Source organism: Passer domesticus, chromosome 6, assembly GCF_036417665.1.
Source record: "Passer domesticus isolate bPasDom1 chromosome 6, bPasDom1.hap1, whole genome shotgun sequence".
In the NCBI taxonomy this organism is placed as follows: domain Eukaryota; kingdom Metazoa; phylum Chordata; class Aves; order Passeriformes; family Passeridae; genus Passer; species Passer domesticus.
In genome coordinates this window covers 49,607,838-49,621,926 of record NC_087479.1, presented here as the reverse complement: position 1 = coordinate 49,621,926, position 14,089 = coordinate 49,607,838, and the positions used below count along the sequence as shown (strand labels likewise).

At 37.0% G+C, this 14,089-nt stretch overlaps 1 protein-coding gene across 12 annotated transcripts in view; it reads right to left on the bottom strand.

Moving 5' to 3' along the window:
• Positions 1 to 14,089, bottom strand: part of SOX6 (SRY-box transcription factor 6) — a 403,867-nt gene that overhangs the window by 300,401 nt on the left and 89,377 nt on the right. Inside the window, exon 1 of one of the 12 annotated variants that reach the window (XM_064425387.1) lies at positions 6,830 to 6,971. The exons of the other annotated variants lie outside the window; for them this stretch is intronic. The gene's annotated coding sequence lies outside the window, so the exon portion shown is untranslated. Of the gene's footprint in view, positions 1 to 6,829; positions 6,972 to 14,089 lie in introns of those variants that run through there. 12 annotated transcript variants of the gene reach the window in all.

The window sequence follows — 14,089 nt, the reverse complement described above, 5'->3', positions numbered from 1 at the left end:
AATAAATGCAAGTCAATGGCAAATCCATGCTGGTGGCACAAGGCAGGTTGTGGGTGTTTTTCTATCTTTGATATTCAGTGAAAAAAAATTCACACCATAGATCAATATTTAATAGCAAATAGCAAACATGTGTTCTTACTTATTAGAAAATTGTCTAACTGCAATGAATTTCATTATCTAGTACACTTTTTCCATGTATTTTTTGTGCTTCCCTGTCATATGCATTTAATGTATTCTACTGAAAGAAACTTAGTGTGTAGATGCAATAATACAGAGTAACACACAAAATTTTCAGAAACTAATACTTTGGTGTGTTCTTAAAACAAAGGTTTTAAGAACGCACCAAAGTACAGGACAAACAAACAAGTGGCAACTTGCCACCCAGCTCAGAGTTCAAAGGAACAAGTATTGAAAAGGTAACTCTCAAAAAACCTCAAAAATGAAAGAATATATTAGCTTTCCCTGACTTTTTTACCCAACAGAACACTTTTGATCCCTTTCCATAAGTTTACCACCCAGGACTACATTTCCTGGATTCAGCTATTTGCTCAGAGGGTGAGGCAGCTCCACTCCTCTCCCTGTCACCATAGCACACTGAAGCTGTACTCAAAACAGTTAAAAGGAGGAAATAGAATCATGCACAAAGGCGTTTTTAAAGAGCAATCTGAGCACCACTGAAGCTCTAGGCTTCAGAAGTACTAAAAAAAGAACAATTAGCTGATTAAACTTTTAAACAGTCTGCTAGCAAAACTCTGTTCATCCTGTTATCAACAGCAAACTTGTTTAAATGTATTTTAAAGGATCCTAAAGAAGAAAATTCAAATTTAACAACAAATGTGAATTCTCACTCGAGTTTTAGAACAAATGGCCTGGAAACTTATAAGCATGGCTACTTGAAACTTGTAGAAGGATTTAGACTCCTGAATTGAGCTGAAAGGAACTGTTCACATATTCCAGCATTCTGTAAAACTTATTACAACTACCAGGCTGGCTTCAAAGTTTTGTCAAACCTAAAGTAAAAATCTGACAGAAATCTGCTGGGATTTCTGGCAGAAATTACTGGTCACAGAGGTCCTGGTAGGGTCTGTTGTCAAGGTTGTCTGAGGCAGGTATCTGAAGCATTCCCCAGATATGCACAGTGAAACTGGCATTTTGAAACTGATACTGTAGTTATTGAGTCTTCAGATACTTCAGAAGTGGTCTGGAACTAAATATTCTGTGGTCAAAAGCTGAGACCACTTAACTCTGCAGCTACTTCTACCCTGTAAGCAGATTACTGAGACACAAAAATTAAAGCATGCAGATGAATTTTAAAGATATACAAGAATTATAAGAAATATTTTTTTCCCTGGAGATTTGCCAGTGGAAAATGTTGCTAACTTGTCTGTTTCTTCAAGAGCATGTCCAGCAGATCCCATCTACTATAGAATGATATGTTCTCACAGACAGAAAAGGAGATCGCTTCAAAGCTATCAGTCAGGGCTGACTACAGAGAAGAATCCTCCTACTCAGCTGTTCTCCAGAATCATCTTTCCAACATGTAAATATGAACAAAACATTAACCAGAGAATTAATGAAAATAACTCTGATTTATAGTCCATATCTGATTTACACACATACCTTCTATTGTAAGAAAACAAGCACTGAGAATTATTACCCTTTCACTTTTTTTCTACCTCAGTAATTGCACAGAAACATTGCTAAAGGCTGTACCAGGGAAAATTCTGGCTTTTTTGTGTCCAATACCACTTGATAGAACAAATCAAAGATGTAAAACAGTTTGAAATTAATTACCTCAAAAGGAGACACCTTCACATTCTAATATAGAATAAGAAGAAACTTTAGCTGGAAGGAATTAAGGAGTGGCCTTTCAAGTCACGATTGTACTAATTCATGGAACAGATAGAAATTTCTCCTGCTGGCAGAGTTGGTTTGCATTCAGGAATGGATGTTAACACAAGAAAAGTCCAGTATGGATGATGAAAAGATGGACAGAAATATGTGCCTGTGCCAGTAGCACGTGGAGACAAATAGCCCAAAGAATGCTCAGATGACATTTGACGTTACCAGCACATGACAACACACTGCATTATATTTAAAGACAAGAACCAGGATGACATGTCTAAGCTTCCAGAGCTCTTCATGTTACTCGCTCACTTAGCTTCTAGTATCCATCCAAAATTAACCTTTAGTGTCTCCCTGTACAAGTGTAAAAATAGGAAAAAGAAGGAGCATCTGCATATTTGATCCCATGACACCACTGACATTTTACTAATTTAATGAGATGAATAAATGAAAGGGGGGACTTCACAAAATTCACATTGATATAGTTTAGAGGTATAAAGCTAAACTTAGATTAGGCAAATCAAAATAATTCTACTGAACTTGTACTGGTAATACCAAACCCTCCAGCAGAGTTTAATTCACCCTGTTTGTTGAATACAGATGTATCCTGCTGAAAAAAAAAAAAAAAAGAAAAAAAACCCCACAACCTAAAAAAGCACCCTAACTTATAATTTCTCTATCTCTGAACCAGTGTCACTATAAGATGCAAGAGAGAATTCGGAAAACTCTGTGAGTTTCCAATCCTGACTGGAAACTGTGAGGAAAGCTCACTTCTCTCCTTTTAAATGATATAAATTTAGCATTATTCAAAAAACTAAAAATCATTGGAAGCTACTCAGATGTCATGGTAATGGTGGCAACAGTAGGTACTCAAAGATAATTAAATAGGCTTATTGACTGTTACATAAGTGCTTTTCAGAGTTTGCCATTTCACACAGAAGAAATTACAGGGTGGGTATATGGAAAAAAAGGAGCAAAAAAACAGAATCTAAGGGGAAAAGAAAGCTTATTGTTCCATTGTCCTAATAAATCAACATTTTGAAATAACACTTCGTTACAGAGCTCCCTTTTTTCTCCTGCAAAGAGAGTATTATTCATATTTATCTGAAATCTCTCAGGTCAATGTGAGATGCAGTCAACAGAGAGCAACAGAACAACATTTTGGAAGGACACCACTTGTTGCATGTTCCTCAGTTTTAGCTTAAGCCAGTTTGATCTTCATTCTGCTCTCTACTGGGTATTCAGAGAGCCAGAATTGGGCTTTATTATTCCAGAAAGCCACACATCTCCTATGTATGGCAGACATTTAATCTTAATGGATCCCACAGCAATTCCATCAAGATACTAAATAAGAGCAAGGGTAAGGTTGTCAGGCACTACAGATGAGTGCTCTGGGAGCAAAGAACTGCTCATCTACCATGTGTCATGGGCTTTTCAACATACTTCCATCTTTCCCTGGGATTAGTTGAAGAATGGAAAGGAGAGTTTGGCAACCAAATATATATGCCTCTGCTTAGGGAGAACTAAGAAGAATGAGGAAGGATTACTTCCCTTATTTCATGGGCAGGAAAAATCATCCATCAGAATGACAAATGCAGTACCTTTATAGGCTCACAGCCATTCTCCGAGCAATTCTGTGGTGCTATTGTGAACTCACTGCTACTTTCCTGTTAATCTGCTTTTAAAAACCCCAACAGCTGCTGAGAACACCAATAATAATGCTTTTAATAATAACCAAACCTTATGCAGAAACCTCAGAGCAGCCTTCCAGTATCTAAATGGCAAGAAAGGCAGCTAGGGAGTTTTTACAGGGGCAGGTAGTGATAGAACACAGAGGAATGACTTTAAACTGAAATAGGAGAGGTGTAGATTAGATGTTAAGAAGAAATTTCACTATGAGGCTGGTGAGGCACTGGAACAGGATGCCCCAGAAGCTGTGGATGCTCCACGCCTGGCAGTGTTCAAAGTGAGGTTGAATGAGCTCTGGTCTAGTGGGAGGTGTCCCTACCCATGGCAGGGGGTTGGAATGAAATGATCTTTAAGGTTCCTTCTAATTCCATTCTGTGATTTGAATACCTCAAAGTATAAGTAAGTTGACTCAAACACTAAAACAGGAATGGCACAGAAGGCCCTGAATGCCAGTTTGTGTTTGTAGGACCACCAACGTGAGCGGATCAGACAGTTAAAAAGAATGGATTGCATCATGGAGCTCCTGAAACAATGAATGACCAGAACCAAATAGAAAGCAGGAATGAAAAGGAATCCTTATGTTTGCATGAAGAGCCATGAACAATTCAAGGGCACAGTCAGGTACAAGACATGTAAAAAATCTCCTGTGGAAATATCAGGAAAGAATTTCAATGCTGTTGGGTCAGGAATTTTTTTTTTTTTTTTTTTTTTTTAGCTGAGACAGAAGAGCAGAGGGCGAATGTTGGCATTTAAATTTATAAAAACATTGAACCTTGTAATCTTTGTTGCCATATTAAACAGAAACTATAGTAACTTCTCTGAGAAATCTTTGTGTTAGAACTCTGTAGATTAATAGGATGCCCAAACTAATCTGGGAGTCTAGAAACAGGACTAAGTGGATATTCTCAAAAGACTCTGTTTCAATAGACCTCTCATGCTCTGGAGCTTGGATAGGAATATAATGACTACTCCACTTCATCATCTAATATCTGTTAAAGACATTTAAATACTTCCTTAGTAATATTACTTCCTCCGGTTACAACAACTGCAGACTGAGACGTCCTGGGAAAATATTCTCTTATCTATAGAGCCTCTGTTTTTCTGTTACTATGAAACTTCTGTCCTTCATTAACATTCAAATCACCTTCTTTCCCTGCAGCTGGTGGAGAGGCACTTCACTTTTTTGTCCTAGCAGTGATATAGCAGAACCTTTAACCAAGAACAGGATGTGTCTGAAATCACCTTTAGAGTTTAAAGTTTGTAAACTCTTAGGTTTTTTAGAATCTTGACGGCAAAACAGAGAAATGGTCCAGGAAATAGCTGTAATTAGGAATCATCCTTTTCTTTCTTTTCTCCCTGTTTTTAGAACTGTTGTTTCAAATAAACTGGCCTTAAACACTGCATAAGAGGCTATTCCAGGAGGTTGTTCTGGTGAGACATGTATTTGCTTTCTTTAAAAAAAAAAGTGTCAAAAAAATGCTGCTTTCTTTAACACCAGATAACCTCTCCCTTCCACTCACAAAAATACCAAAAATTGTAATCCTACATCTTTAAAGGAAGAAAGAACACTTTAGGACAGCAGAATTCAACACTTCTTTCAGCTTTGTTAGGCTTAGAAAGAGTTTTGCAAATAGACTTTTGCAACACTACCAAACAAATCTTTGGTCAAATTTGGCAGAGAAACTAGAAAGCGAGTTTGACTCAGCTGTAATCTAGTTTTCCGTGCAAAGAGCTAAAGGGTAAAACTATTCCCTTTAGTAATATCACTCATACCTTTCCTGGACAGAATTACATATTTGTAATATATTTCAGTGGCTTTTCATATGCATTACTGGAAGGGTAAAAATACCTATTTTAATGGTGCTAGCCAATTATTTGGGAACTCCTAACCTGAAGGTTAAATACCAGTTCTCAAAATTTTTGAGTATTATCAACAATGAATATTAAATTATAAAGACAAAGTTTAATATATTTACCATAAATACAATTTTCCATAAAATAGAATTTTAGTTTGCAGCTGGTTAAAACACAAAATATGTCTAGATCTTGTAACTTATACTAGTTATATCTATGTTCTGTCACCAGTCCATTTTAATTTAATAAGTTAACTCTTAATTGCCAATTCTTTTTTTAACTGCAAAAAAATTCTATTTTATTCTGTTTAGTTTGTAATACTGTATTTTTTCACTAAAGTCATTAATGGTAATATTGTGATTATATTAACAATGAATGGTCAATTACTTTTTACATCCCTGCTGTTTTTCAGTTTGTAGAATTAGTGCAACTGGTTAACTTATTTTGTCATTCACTTAGTTTTATAGTTCCTACTCAGGAGTAAAATAAAAACTTTAATTGAATCAGAGACAATAATTTTTTTTAAAAATCCTAATTTTCTTTTTTATATGTTTCTGTTTGATTATGAATTCATTTGTCATAATCTCAAAATTTATTAAGGTGCCAACGTAATTAACTTACAAAATATGACCTAAAAATAAATTTTAAAACCTGTCACATCTTGAAAGAAACAACATCAAACTACTTCATTCAAGGTAGTAAAAGCATCTGATGAACACTAAATGCTCTATTGTGCTAGATGGGAACTGCATGACCATATCTTACACCAAAAAAAACCAAATTTTATCCTGTAGCTATATAGCCACAATATTCTTTAAAATTATGATTGGCTGAAGGGGATATTTTTACAACTGAAGCCTAATCTGAAAACAAGCCTTTGGCACATATTTGTTGAAAAATGCTAAAAAGGGAAGGAACATGTATAATTCCTATAATAAGTAGAACATGGAGAACCACGTACCATTTAAGAGCAGTAAGATATTTCCTAGTGAGTGTGGGTAGCTTGAGAGTTATTAACATGTCAGTAGTTTAAAATTGCCCCTACTGAATGGTAATACAAGTAGTAGCAGTTGTTACTACAACTACTGTATTTATAATTGTAATAATTGAAAGCAGTGTTACAGCCATTTGTGGCTAATCCCTCTTTTGGGCATCAAAATTTGCCATCCCTTCTATGATTATAGTTTTTTAAAAAAATTAAACTATCAAAGATTAAGAAAGGAAACAAAGGTGAAATGAGCTGCTCATAGCCATAAAACCAGGAACAAAAACCACAGGTCAACCTTCCTGGACACGAACACTGAATGACCTTGAAGGGTTTGCATTTTCTTAGCTCATGAAAACTTATGAAAATATCCTCTCTCTGCACCCAAACTGGAATGAATCTAAACAGCCACCAAGAGGAATGTCTAAGAAAAATATATCAGAACATGGTACTTACCCCAGAGATTGGAGACTGGCACTAACTCTCAAGGAGAAACAAGTGCATGGAAGCTGATCCCTCCCATCTTCACCCAGTTACACCACCAAATTAGCCTCCTTTCCATTTGCAGGTGCTGCTCCCCTGAATGTTAATGCTGATCACATGTGCTTACAAGGCAAAGAAAAATCCCCTAAATTTCATTGGGCTGGACAGAGCAATATTTCAAGAAGCAGCTGTTGTTGGTAGCGTTCAAGTTTATTGGCAATCCTTATAAAACTACCCCCAAAACACATACAGTATCTGATCTCATGTTAAGAAGGCTTTTCTCTAAAGAGTATTGAATCACTTTAATGTAGATTCTAATGCTGCCTCACTCCGCTTTCAAGGTAGCCAGTAAATTCAGCTTTACTACAGTACTATAAAGATGTGAAAGAACTGTAACAGCATCTAAAAATGAGCTGTTGCCACTATACTGTTCAGTTTAGAAAACTCTAAACAGAATACTGATGAAAAATGTTAATGATAGTTTGCTGAGTTGCCAAGAGAAATGAGACAAGACAATTCACTACATTTTTGTTATAAAATGTAAATTATAACATCCTAAAGAATCTGCCACAACTCCAAGAAGGACTAAAAGGAAGATCTAAACAATTTTTTAAAAAGAGCTATCCAACAGCCATATTTACCTAATCAGTACAATTACAGCAAAAATCTCAGTATTCACAGGATTTTAACTCCTGCAAAGTCCTGTCTATTGCAATGAACGACTTCAAAGTATTTACAGCACCTTGCTGAATTAAGGCTGTAATCACATATGTATTATACACCTACAAGCAGTTTGCCTTAGATCACCAACACAGTCTCAATAGACTGGTTAAGTAGGGAAATTCAAAGTACTCTAATAGTGTCAGAGGAAGTTTAGGTTGGATGTCAGGGAAAGGTTGTTTTCCTGATTTCCAGAGGGTGCCTGGGCACTGGAACTGCTCCCCAGGGCAGTGGTCACAACACCAATCTTGCCAGAGCTCAGGAAGCATTTGGACAATGCTCTCAGGCACAGTCATTTAACCAAGTACAGGATGGGATTTGTGGGTGTGATTTGTCCTGTGCAGGGCCAGGAGTGGGACTCAGTGATCCTTGTGGTTCCTTTCCACTCAGGATATTCTATGATTCTCTGTGAAATGTTAGAAATGCCCCCTGAGCCTGTGATCCTTTAGCTTTGAGACAGTGGCTTGTCTCCTTTATCACACCCATGTCTCTGACCCTGAGACTGAAAATGAATACTGTCTTTCTTCAGTGGTGATAATGAAATTATTTTACAGCCCCAGCCCTTCCCCAGACTCTGTAAACTAATTCCATGGCATGACCTCAGTCCTACAACTCACACATGGCACAGAAGGTACAGAGAAAAGGCAGAAAGGAGAGGCACTGTATCCCCTGGCATCTCTGCGTGGCAGCTGGTGAGACAAAACAAAAAAAATCAGATCACTGCCTAGAGAGTCTATTGGCAACTCTCAGTTGCATCTGGGAACAATGACCCATCAAAGCTAACTACGCATTGTTAATATCCCTACCTAATCCAGGCAATGGGAAAGAAAAGTACAGAGTGCCCTAGCAAATGCTACAACCTTCCAACTCGCTCACATCTTCATTTTCCTGGGTCTGGTAAGCATATAAACAACCATTATTGCAGCAGTGTCCCCAGTGCTGCCATTAACATCATCTGGGGCCAGGCTGGGGGTGAGGGTGCATTCACTGCTGCCAGAAGGTATTTATTCCATATTCTCACAAAATACAGAGAAGCCAAGGAGGCTCCATTTCATCCTTCTACCTCACTGGTCTAAGAAATTCATGTGGTGCAGAACTTCCCTACAGTGATATACTTGGGTCTGGGAAACACATTTCTGAGGGCTGGATTACGATTTTTGGGATGCAGAATTTTCGAGCTATTGGGTTCTAAGCCTGCACAGTCTTAAGCTTGCAGCTATTGGCATGTTTGACATTTTAAACTATGAAATACCAACCTATTTTGAAATTGTCCAAATCATTAGTTGTGGAATTTTCCTAGCACTTCATGAATACCACTGTTAATTGGGCAATTAACTCGAAACTACAGAATATGCTGTGATGGCATGATATGATATAAGCCATGTAAAAGAAGGAACAGCCAAGCAACTCAGTATGTTGAAAGATATTAATGAAGTGGCAAAATCTGCCAGAAAAATAATAATGGGTGATTTTAACTACCCCAATATTAACTGGTTGAATAACACATCTGTACATGGTTTGGAGAAGCAGCTTATTGATACTATAAATGGCTTCTTTTTGGAGCAGCTCCTTCTGGAGCACAGAGGAGGAGGAGTTCCACTCAGTTATTAATTTGTGTGTGTGTTTGTGTAGAAAGCAAGCATGGGTGTTCTGCTAAGCAACAATGGCCATGGGACAATGAGTTTGAATCTGGATGATGAAGTATTTCAAGTGGTAACCAAATAGTTAATGGCAGGTGGGTGGGTGAGGAAAAACCCATGAACAACAGGCATCTCAAAGGGATGGCTGTTTTGGAGGAATGAAGGAGTTTATTCACACACAGAAACAAAACACCAGAATTAAAAAGAGAAGGGAGGAAAATATTTTAAAAAAAGGGCTAGGTTAGCATGTTTCTGGGGTGAAGTACAAGAATCTGTGAGGTCTTAAAAAACAACTTTCTTTGAATGTGTGAACTCTGCCTAAATTTTTAAAAAGGTGCACAACACTGATTATTGTTATAACTTACTGCTCAATGTTGCATAATATGAAACAAAACCATAATGCAAACGGTGGCAATCAGAATGTATAAATTCAGTTTAAAAATTACAGGAAGAGAAATTGTTATTTTTCCATAATTACATCATTATTCAAGTTGACCTGAAAGGAGGACTCATATATATTACCTAATGTACAAATCTGGAATCTGGAGTTAGAGCATACAGGTCTTACAACAGTTTTGAAGAACTTAGCAAAAAATGTAATTGAATGTGTGTGGTTATGCTTCCCTTATTAGCCTCTAAAAGTTATGTCCACAGAAAAACATCTTTAAAATGAAGACATCAAAAACCAAGCAACTAACAGAAAAATTATACACAGACATGATGACAGTAATAGTGAACTCCCAGGTGGGATTATTTAGGAATGGGGCTGCACAGGATGAGAAATGCAGTTTGTTTGTTTCTTTATCACATTTCAAGACCCAAGAACATATTAGGTTCCCATAATGAATCAGAAAAAATCTTGGAGTGGACAGCAAGCAATATCTGATATTTCTGAGTAAATATACCAGAGTTTGCACCAAGCAAATCTTTGGGCAAAGGAATCCTTTCAACACAAATCTATTTACCAACACAGACATCCTTTCAGGCTTTAGTGAACACAGTAAGGAAATATATGGACTGGTTGCTAGGGTGGGCTGCTACCTTAATGTACAATCAATTAAAAGGCCAATAACCTGTCAATGTTAAAAAGTTGCCCAAGCAAGATGGGATCAGAGTTCTAATAACTGCTCTTTAGTGGATGTAGGGCGTGGGGGAGATTCAATATGGTTGTAGGGTAAATGGCTTTTCAAAAATTGGTATTAAAATCTGTATCTCGATTTGGAGGAGGAAATATTCCATAAAATTAAGAGATTCTAACAATACTTTAAAAATATTGTGTGCAAAGTGCAAAGAAACTGCAAAGTGACATGAAACCTTGTGTTGACAAATAAGAATTTGCATCTTAGAAAGAATAATTTCAGCTATTTATATTCAGGGCTGGATTTTACACAAACTGTAATCACTTGGTGAAGATGGAACAAAGAAACACAATGTCAAGAGTACAAACAAACCCAAAAGACATACAAAGAGAAGAGAAAATGTCCTATTTTAAACAAATTGATAGTGTGTGTGCTGTTAAGGTAGGGTTCTCTAGTCTAAAATATATTTGAGAAATACAGGTAAAGCAAGAATGAATTAATGGACATCACAGAATTTTTTAGTAAATCAGGTAAATTCTGGAACATTTTCATTTGTCTCTGAAAGGCAAAGGGCTTCCTGATGTGATGTTCATAAAAGTGTTGCTGAAATAGAATCAAGAATTAATATTCTACACTCTGAAGTAAACTACATTTCTGATCCCCTGTGCCTGCTGTAGAAACACCTCCCAAGCTTTAGGTAGCTAATTATAAGGGATAACTTTTACTTGATTTTCACCTTACTATGCTTGGCTTCAGATTCCTGAGCTTTACTCTTATCATTTCGGCAGATCCAACTGTAGTTGTGTTGTACCAGTGACCAATTCTTTTTTTAAAAAAGCCTGTTACATTCCAAACTAGTAAAGCAATCTAGAAAAGATAGACTAAAGTAGGAATTTCCTATACACAGCCAGTTTGCCAGCTACTCATTCCTCTTCACTCTGCTGCCCTACAAGACTTTAGGTCTTCTGCAAGAACAAGTGTCAGCTCCTGAAAACAACAACTTTGAGTGAAGTTTTACACTTTGTGAACTCTTTCATTGGGAAAGGCTGAAGTGAGTGATAAAGCTGATGTAACCTGCTTTGTTTTAGCTTTGTAGAATTGGATTAATTACTCCCTGGGGCTTTTTGGATCCTGCAGGGAGCATCTTTGAGACCAAGTTTCAGAGCCAGGATTATATTTACACAATTAAGTGTAGCCTTTGAATATTTTATGATGCACACTACTGAATCCATCACATGCATGTATTAAGAACAGAAGCTTCTCCCACTTACTTCAAATTGATTTTGTTCAATGTCTTGTTAATGCAGACATACAAAAATATCAATTCTTCATCACTGTGCATGAACTTAAAATACTAAAAGTAAAAAATTAACATTCAAATTATTTGTATTTTAATTATTAAAGCATTACCAAGAAGGAAAAAATGGATTTTTTAAAATGCACTAATGTTTAAATCTGACCTTTATATTTTATCTTATCTTTAATATCTTAAAGTAACATTTTTTTATGTGGGCTTCACTTTGATCAGCACTTTTTAATTAACTTAAGAAATGTGAGTGTTTTACAGCAGAGGCTTTATCAATTTTTTTATTTAGCTATTAACACTTATGTTTTACCTTCAGCGGACCATTATCAGATTCCTATCATGTCAGGCTTTGGTATATACCAAAGATCTTGATACATCTAGCAGGCAGTTAACCTCTTACCCTGCTCTCTCTTGTAACTGTGATTATGATGAATGAGTGGTTAGTTCTAAGCAATTCTGTTTTATGTCAATAAATGAATCAAACAGCCATTGGTATATGGGCATTAGGAAGACAGAGAGAAAATGAAGCTGTCTGGGGACACTTTATAACCCTCTCCCTTGTAAGTAATATGATTTGAAAAGTTAATGCTGACATCAACTGTTGGTATTGTTCATCTCTACTGTAGAAAAAGACATTCTTTGTCTTATTTACGTAAAATGAGAAATACTGTATGTGATTTATTACTCACAGCATGGCTTAGAGAAAATTCTATTTACAGCTTTCCTGAGATGCTGCATTGTAGTTATTAAATTACCAGAAACTTGGGGTTGGTGATGAACAACCATTTCTTCCAGAAATATTTTGTCTCTGTAAATGCCAATCCCTTGCTGAAAACCTGTCCAGGTATGGATTTGTGCAAGTACTTTGCTTCTGCATTCTTAATTGGGCTCCTTGACAGAAATCCTTCCTATTCCACTCTCCCAGCTTCAACAGCATATAGAATTGTTTGGATGAGGATTTGCATTTTCTTGCTTAGCACTTTTGCAAAGGAGTTTTTAGACAGCAGATGGATGTAGTGCATTGCACGGATCTCATCCAGCACACATATGGAGCAGCAGCAGAGCGAGGAAGCCCCGCTTACATACAGAGCATGACAGCCCTTTGAAAAAGAAAAAGCATTTCTAGCAGCAGCTTCACTCAGTGGTTCAACTTTCATCAGAAAGTAAACAAAGAAACACGTGTGGCCCCTGTCTTTGTGCAATGTGTCAGGAACTGGTTGGATGGTGCTCTTGCCCACACTGGTGTCCTCATTCCAGTAACTGCTAAAGAGTTTCATAGCTTGAAACCCCTTGGGTTTATGTGAATTAAAATTGTTATTTTGTGTATTTTTTCTTGTGCCATCATTTCATTCCTCCTAAAGAACTGAAGGAGATTTCTGTGCTATGCTAAATATCAAACTCCCAAAAGCAGCTTAAGTGCACTATTTGTTTATTATAAGAAAAACTGTCAGAAATTAATACAATGCTTTCACAATACAAGTATTCTGTGTGCTTATTTATTTGTTTACTTATTACCAAGAAACAGCCTGCATGGTCAGCAGAGGAGCAGCCAAAATAATGTCTGCTGCACTGAGAAGGTAAAGGGGAACTCAGAGAGGAGCAGGTTTCTGTGCCAGCATCAGGCAACAGACTTTCCTTCTATTAGAACTAAAGTCCGTAGGTGACCTCCCACAACCAAACAGCTTGGGATAAAATCACACAGGGGAGTCCATCAGACATCCCAGCTGGAAGCACAGGCTGGGAAGAGAACTTCAGATACTGAAAAACAAATGGAACTTTTGATATTTGAGCTCCGTCCTGTTCTTAGCAAAGGGGTGGCTCAGCCACCTTTCCCTCCCCTTGTGTCCTTTCCCCACACATTCCTCTCTTCAGGTACAGCTACAAAACTCCAGATGGATGCAACAATTAATCCATCAGCTCCTCACTCACCAGGTTTTAGCTGAGTACAAAGAAATGCTTTTCTCGCTTCCATTTTCTTTCTACTCAACTTACTGTCTCTTAAGAACATCTAAAATATGTACATTTAGGAAATTATTCTCAGACCAAAAAAAATTCTCCAAGGCAGGTGTCTTCTTTTTATTTATTTACACTGCATGTTATATACTGGAAATTTGTTGCTTCCTAGAAAATCTGTGTGTTGCAACCTTACATAAAAACAGCAAGAGAGGGTTCCATGAGAAATCTATTTTATATTCACCATTTATAAAATAAACCCAGGAAAACAGAGCTTCAAATTTCTGAGGCCTAGTTAAATGATGGTTCAACCAGATTATTTTACATTAGTCTGTCCTAATGTCAGCTGGAAAGGATGCAGAGGAGGATGAAGGCCTCTGGTACCTGCAGCTCACTCATGCCAAAAGAATATGGATGCTGCAGCCACAGCAATTCTAGTTAGGCATCACTGTGCTATCTTAATTGCAACTTTGAAACATTCAGCTCTTTATAGAAAGGGATATGTTATAAGCTGACAAACACCTCCTTGACCAAA